Source organism: Schistocerca cancellata, unplaced genomic scaffold (genome assembly GCF_023864275.1).
Source record: "Schistocerca cancellata isolate TAMUIC-IGC-003103 unplaced genomic scaffold, iqSchCanc2.1 HiC_scaffold_1150, whole genome shotgun sequence".
Classification (NCBI taxonomy): Eukaryota; Metazoa; Arthropoda; class Insecta; order Orthoptera; family Acrididae; genus Schistocerca; species Schistocerca cancellata.
In genome coordinates this window covers 4,545,131-4,552,279 of record NW_026047149.1, presented here as the reverse complement: position 1 = coordinate 4,552,279, position 7,149 = coordinate 4,545,131, and the positions used below count along the sequence as shown (strand labels likewise).

The 7,149-nt window shown below is 45.4% G+C and overlaps 1 non-coding gene across 1 annotated transcript; it reads right to left on the bottom strand.

Moving 5' to 3' along the window:
- Positions 1-6,428: 6,428 nt before the first annotated feature.
- Positions 6,429-6,503, bottom strand: Trnas-cga (transfer RNA serine (anticodon CGA)). The gene has a single exon. It is a non-coding gene; the product is annotated as a tRNA-Ser (tRNA).
- Between the last annotated feature and the right edge of the window lie 646 nt (positions 6,504-7,149).

Genomic DNA, 7,149 nt, shown 5'->3' with positions numbered 1-7,149 from the left:
CTTCCATTCTTCTTATGTCCCTCCACCGCAGAGAGTCTGTTAAGCATTTTCTCTGCGCCATACTGCACCGTCTGTGAGTGTTTTATGGTACTGGAGCGAGCAGTAGAGTGTAAGAACTGTAGGGGAAGACATGGATTGGTTCGTTGATTGGGGTTGAAGCGACCAAACACCAAGGTCGTCAGCCCCTTGTTTCAAATGTGGTCCATTCAGACAGATTGACATCTCAGAAAAGTCAGAACGATAAAAGGTAACAAGCTAAAAAAACGTAAAAGTGCAGTCGTGTTGTCAGATGGCTCTGAGCACTATGGGACCTAACATCTGAGGTCATCAGTCCCCTAGACCGAGAACTACTTAAATCTAACTAACCTAAGGACATCACACACATCCACGCCCGAGGCAGGATTCGAACCTGCGACCGTAGTAGCAGTCGCGCTGTTCAGGACTGAAGCGCCTAGAACAGCTCGGCCACACCGGCCGGCAGTCGTGTTGTCAATGGTAAAAACAAAATGAGGGAAGTCAGCAAGTGAGCAACGCGAAGGCAGATGCAGGAAATACCCCTCGTCTGATGCAGTACAGGCAAGACCACCTGTTACTGAAAAGCGTTCAACCGCTAGAATGCAGAAGTGCGTATTTTAAAAGGAGGCTAACCATTTCTAAAAAGTGATAAAAACAGAGTAAAAGGGAAAGAAAGGAGGATCTTGGCGAGGGAGGGGAGTCGGGAATCTCCAAACACAGCTTACTGTGGGCGATACCCCAACACCTCACTGCCCTGCGCTTATTCCAGAGTGAGATTAAAAACCTTAAAACTGAGAATAAAAATCATTTTCACGGAGGAAAGTGAGAACCAGTTCGACCATACGAGAAACGTCTGCCAATATTAAAGACAAAGTTCGGGGAATTCTGTACTTAGTACGCAGAGCCAAAAAGAAGGGCGCAGTCCACCAAAATGCGGGCTACTGACTGGTAGGCTCCAAAACGACAATGTGGGAGTGGCTCACTACGCAAAAAAAAACCATGGGTCAGCCTGGTATGGGACATGGACTGGAATACAGCCAGAAAATACACTGTTGTCTAAAATCAAAGCAACAAACCGTTATTTCCCCTTCCCGTGTCTAATTCACGATGTTGTTGTTGTGGTCTTCGGTCCTGAGACTGGTTTGATGCAGCTCTCCATGCTACTCTATCCTGTGGAAGCTTCTTCATCTCCCAGTACCTACTGCAACCTACATCCTTCTGAATCTGCTTAGTGTATTCATCTCTTGGTCTCCCTCTACGATTTTTACCCTCCACGCTGCCCTCCAATGCTAAATTTGTGATCCCTTGATGCCTCAGAACATGTCCTACAAACCGATCCCTTCTTCTAGTCAACTTGTGCCACAAATTCCTCTTCTCCCCAATCCTATTCATACCTCCGCATTACTTGTGTGATCTACCCATCTAATCTTCAGCATTCTTCTGTAGCACCACATTTCGAAACCTTCTATTCTCTTCTTGTCCAAACTAGTTATCGTCCATGTTTCACTTCCATACATGGCTACACTCCATGCAAATACTTTCAGAAACGACTTCCTGACACTTAAATCTATACTCGATGTTAACAAATTTCTCTTCTTCAGAAACGCTTTCCTTGCCATTGCCAGTCTACATTTCATATCCTCTCTACTTCGACCATCATCAGTTATTTTGCTCCCCAAATAGCAAAACTCCTTTACTTCTTCAAGTGTCTCATTTCATAATCTAATTCCCTCAGCATCACCCGACTTAATTCGACTACATTCCATTATCCTCGTCTTGCTTTTGTTGATGCTCATCTTATATCCTCCTTTCAAGACACTGTCCATTCCGTTCAACTGCACTTCCAAGTCCTTTGCTGTCTCTGACTGAATTACAATGTCATCGGCGAACCTCAATGTTTTTATTTCTTCTCCATGGACTTTAATACCTACTCCGAATTTTTGTTTTGTTTCCTTTATTGCTTGCTCAGTATACAGATTGAATAACATCGGGGAAACGCTACAACCCTGTCTCACTCCCTTCCCAACCACTGCTACCCTTTCATGTCTCGACTCTAATAACTGCCATCTGGTTTCTGTACAAATTGTAAATAGCCTTTCGGTCCCTGTATTTTACCCCTGCCAGATTCAGAATTTGAAAGAGAGTATTCCAGTCAACATTGTTAAAAGCTTTCTCTAAGTCTACAAATGCTAGAAACGTAGGTTTGCCTTTCCTTAATCTAGCTTGTAAGATAAGTCGTCGGGTCAGTATTGCCTCACGTGTTCCGATATTTCTAAGGAATCCAAACTGATCTTCCCCGAGGTCGGCTTCTACCAGTTTTTCCATTCGTCTGTAAAGAATTCGCGTTAGTATTTTGCAGCTGTGACTTATAAACTGATAGTTCGGTAATTTTCACATCTGTCAACACCTGCTTTCTTTGAGATTGGAATTATTATATTCTTCTTGAAGTCTGAGGGTATTTCGCCTGTTTCATACATCTTGCTCACCAGATGGTAGAGTTTTGTCAGGACTGGCTCTCCCAAGGCCGTCAGTAGTTCTAATGGAATGTTATCTAGTCTGGGGACCTTGTTTCGACTCAGGTCTATCAGTGCTCTGTCAAACTCTTCACTCAGTATCGTATTGCCCATCTCATCTTCATCTACATCCTTCCACCTTTCTGCCTTCCCTTCTTTGCTTAGAACTGGGTTGCCATCTGAGCTCTTGATATTCATACAAGTGGTTCTCTTTTCTCCAAAGGTCTCTTTAATTTTCCTGTAGGCAGTATCTATCTTAACCCTCGTGAGATAAGCCTCTACATCCTTAGTTTGTCCTCTAGCCTTGCCTGCTTAGCCATTTTGCACTTCCTGTCGATCTCATTTTTGAGACGTTTGTATTCCTTTTTGCCTGCTTCATTTACTGCATTTTTATATTTTCTCCTTTCATCAATTAAATTAAGTATTTCTTCTGTTACCCAAGGATTTCTACTAGCCCTCGTCTTTTTACCTTTACTCTTATACAAACATGGAATATGTCAAGAAGGGCACAGTGAGCTCTCAAAACAAACGACCATGCGGTGACGCATTTCACGGAGAGATCTCAAGAAGTATAATTTTTTGCTAAAAGTAATGGCATGGTTTTTATAAGAAAACTGATAACGTAACATATTGTTAAAGGTATGTTTCCACGGGACATACGCTGCCCCCAATTCAACTACAGGACCGCTTTTGTGAAACCCCGACAATTTGTGCCATTTGCGTCTCACAACTCAGAAATTTGGCTCAAAGGTGCCTACAACCCCCCCCTCTGCAATTCTACAAAAGCGTGCCGCCCTGTGACGTCATTCTCTGGGCCGGCAATGCTTCGAACAGGACCAGGGGTCGACACGTGCGGGAAAATCGACCACAGATCAAACGGTCACGTGACGTGTCAACTAGGTCAATGATGTGACACTGGCACCAAGTGTCACCACAATCCTGCCAAAGGCTACCGTCGATGCGTCACACGATGGGAAGGTCTTCGTATCCTGTCTTACCCATTCTTCAGCTCTTCTTTTGACGCCTCTGCGACGGAGTTCAGGACTAGGACTGTCGATATTTTTAAAAATTTCGAGATCCGATACACGAGCATTTAAGAAAATCATTAACTCTGCCCATATATACAGGGAACAATTTTTAATACATCGATAGATTGATAGCACAAGAATCGACGTACCGACCCATAAAAATGCACTATGTGATGGAAAGTATCCCGACACAAGTTGGTGGCGCCCTCCATCGGTAATTCTGGAATTCAATATGGTGTTGGCGCAGTCTAGCCTTGGTGGCAACTTCCTCTCTCGCACGGACTCGTTCAAGCAGGTGCTGCAAGGTTTCTTGGGGAATGGAAGGCCATTCTTCACGAGTTGCTGCACTGACGAGAGGGATCGATATCGCTGGCTGAGGCCTGGCACAAAGTCGGCGTTCCAAAGCATCCTAAAGGTGTTCTACAGGATTCAGGTCAGGACTCTGTGCAGGGCAGTCCATCACCATTGTCGTGTAACCACTCTGCCACAGGCCGTGCTCTATGAAAAGGTGCTCCATCGTGCAATCGCTATCCCCGAATTGCTCTTAAACTTTGGGAAGCAAGAAGGTGCTTAAAACATCAAAGTAGGCCTGTACTGTGGTGGTGGTTCAGAAAAAATGGTTCAAATGGCTCTGAGCACTATGGGACTCAACATCTTAGGTCATAAGTCCCCTAGAACTTAGAACTACTTAAACCTAACTAAACTAAGGACATTACACACACCCATGCCCGAGGCAGGATTCGAACCTGCGACCGTAGCAGTCCCGCGGTTCCGGACTGCAGCGCCTTTAACAGCACGGCCACCGCGGCCAGCACTGTGGTGGTGCCACGCAAAACAACAAAAGGGGTGCAAGCCCCCTCCATGAAAAACACGACCACACCATAACACCACCGCCTCCCAATTTTACTCTCGGCGCTACACACGCTGGCAGATGATGTTCACCGGCCATTCGCCATACACACACCCTACCATCGGATCGCCACATTGTGTACCGTGAGTCGTGACTCCACACAACGTTTTCCCAGTGTTCAATAGTCCAACGTTTACGCTGCTTACACCAAGCGATGCGTCGTTTGGCATTTACCGGCGTGATGTGTGGCTTACGAGCAGCTGCTCGACCATGAAATCCAAGTTTTCTCACTTCCTGCCTAACTGTGATAGTGCTTGCAGTGGATGCTGATGCAGTTTGGAATTCCTGTGAGATGGTCTGGATAGAGGTCTGCCTATTACACATTAAGACCCTCTTCAACTGCCGGCGGTCTCTTGTCAGTCAACAGACGAGGTCGGCCTGTACGCTTTTGTGCTGTACGCGTTTCTTCACGTTTCCACTTCACTATCACATGCGGAACAGTAGGCCTGGGAATGTTTAGGAGTGTGGAAAGCTCTCGTACAGACGTATGACACAAGTGACACCCAATCACCTGACCACGTTCGAAGTCCGTGAGTTCCGCGGAGCGTCCCTTTCTGCTCTCTCACGAAGTCTAACGACTACTGAGATCGCTGGTATGCAGTACCTGGCAGTAGGTGTCAGCACAATGCACCTAATTTGAAAAACGTATGATTTTTCGGGTGTCCGAATATTTTTGATCCCACAGTGTACTTGACTGAGAAGTAGCGCCACTTGTTACAAAAACTCACAACGGGTGGGAGAGTGGTGTACTGACCACATTCGACGCCATATTCGCACTCAGTGGCATTGCAAGTAAGCTGTTTAGGTTTTTATATCGGTAACGCCACGTACCGCTCTGCATGAAAATCGCTGGCTGTGTTGTGTGCAGTCTGTGGCTGGTTTTCATTGATGGAATTTTTGCTACTGTACTGTTGGGCAGCTGGATGTTAACAGCGCGTAGCGTTGCGCAGTTGGAGGTAAGCCGCCGGCAGTGGTGGATGTGGGGAGAGAAATGGCGGAGTTTAGACAGCGGACGTTCTAGATTTGTGTCCGTCAGAGACAGTAAATTTGTAAGACTGGATGTCTCATATATATATATATATATATATATATATATATATATATATATATATATATATATATATAATGACTTTTGAACACTATTAAGGTAAATACATTGTTTCAGTAGTTAGTGCCTTCAGTAGTTTGAATCTTTTATTTAGCTGGCAGTAGTGGCGCTCGCTGTATTGCAGTAGTTTGAGTAACGAAGATTTTTGTGAGGTAAGTGATTCATGAAAGGTATAGGTTATTGTTAGTCAACGCCATTCTTTTGTCGGGATTATTGAAAGTCAGATTGCGTTGCGCTAAAAATATTGTGTCAGTTTAGTGATGATCAGAATATGTAAAGAGAGAAATGACTGAGTACGTTCAGTTTTGCTCAGCTGTTTGAAAATAAAATAACGTAAGGCTTTTACCAGCACAGTAATTCATTAATTTTTCTAAGGGGACGTTTCAACATCTAAAGTCTGAGGATGACACGGCGACCGGTCGCTGCCGTTGAGCCTTCCAGCTCTGTTCAGACGGTGTTATCTTTGTTTTTCAGCATATTTTCATAATTTATCTCAGTATATGACCATTCGATATTTTTTTCCTCTTGGCGATTTGCATTGCCAATTTCTACCAATCAAATCACCTGCTGTTTTACACAATGAATTTATATTAACGGTAATGGGTGTAAGTTGTTTGTAAATTATCGAATGGTAGCGTTACAGTATGGATGAGTAGCCTCCAATGGTATGATGGTCATATCGTGCGACAATTGTAGTAGAAGACGCATTTGTCAGATCGTCGGATAATTCTAGAAAGCAACACCAGCACCATTATAAAGATTGCTAAACCAGGTTTCATATGTTTCCAGAATGAGATTTTCACTCTGCAGCGGAGTGTGCGCTGATATGAAACTTCCTGGCAGATTAAAATTGTCTGCCGGACCGAGACTCGAACTCGGGACCTTTGCCTTTCGCAGGCAAGTGCTCTACCAACTGAGCTACCCAAGCACGACTCACGGCCCGTCCTCACAGCTTTACTTCTGCCAGTATCTCGTCTCCTAGCTTCCAAACTATACAGAAGCTCTCCTGCGAACCTTGCAGAACTAGCACTCCTGAAAGAAAGGATATTGCGGAGACTGCGAAAGGCAAAGGTCCCGAGTTCGAGTCTCGGTGCGGCACACAGTTTTAATCAGCCAGAAAGTTTCAGTTTTCATATGGATTCTGATAACAGTACCAAACACCCTTATTAGCCGACACGTAAAAAGCGTCCTCTGATTGGTTAACACACTGTAGCAGCGCGCAGCTTGAGGACCGTCCTGTGCGGGCACGCACTCACCTGTTGGCGGCGGACGGCTGCGTGTCGCAGTGGGTGCGTGCAGCTCACGCATCGCTCGCCGCCGACCACGCTTCACCGGGCTGCCAACCTGCCGGAGACAAAAAGGAGCAAACTGCAGCAGCGAACAGAAATACCCCACCATGCCATGCAGCCGGGACCCACACACAGGCCGCTCACTCACTCCTCATTTATTCACAGCTCTGCTCTCACGCACTATACACGGTGGTCCATTGATCGTGACCGGGCCAAATATCTCACGAAATAAGCGTCAAACGAAAAAACCACAAAGAACGAAACTCGTCTAGCTTGAAGGGGGAAA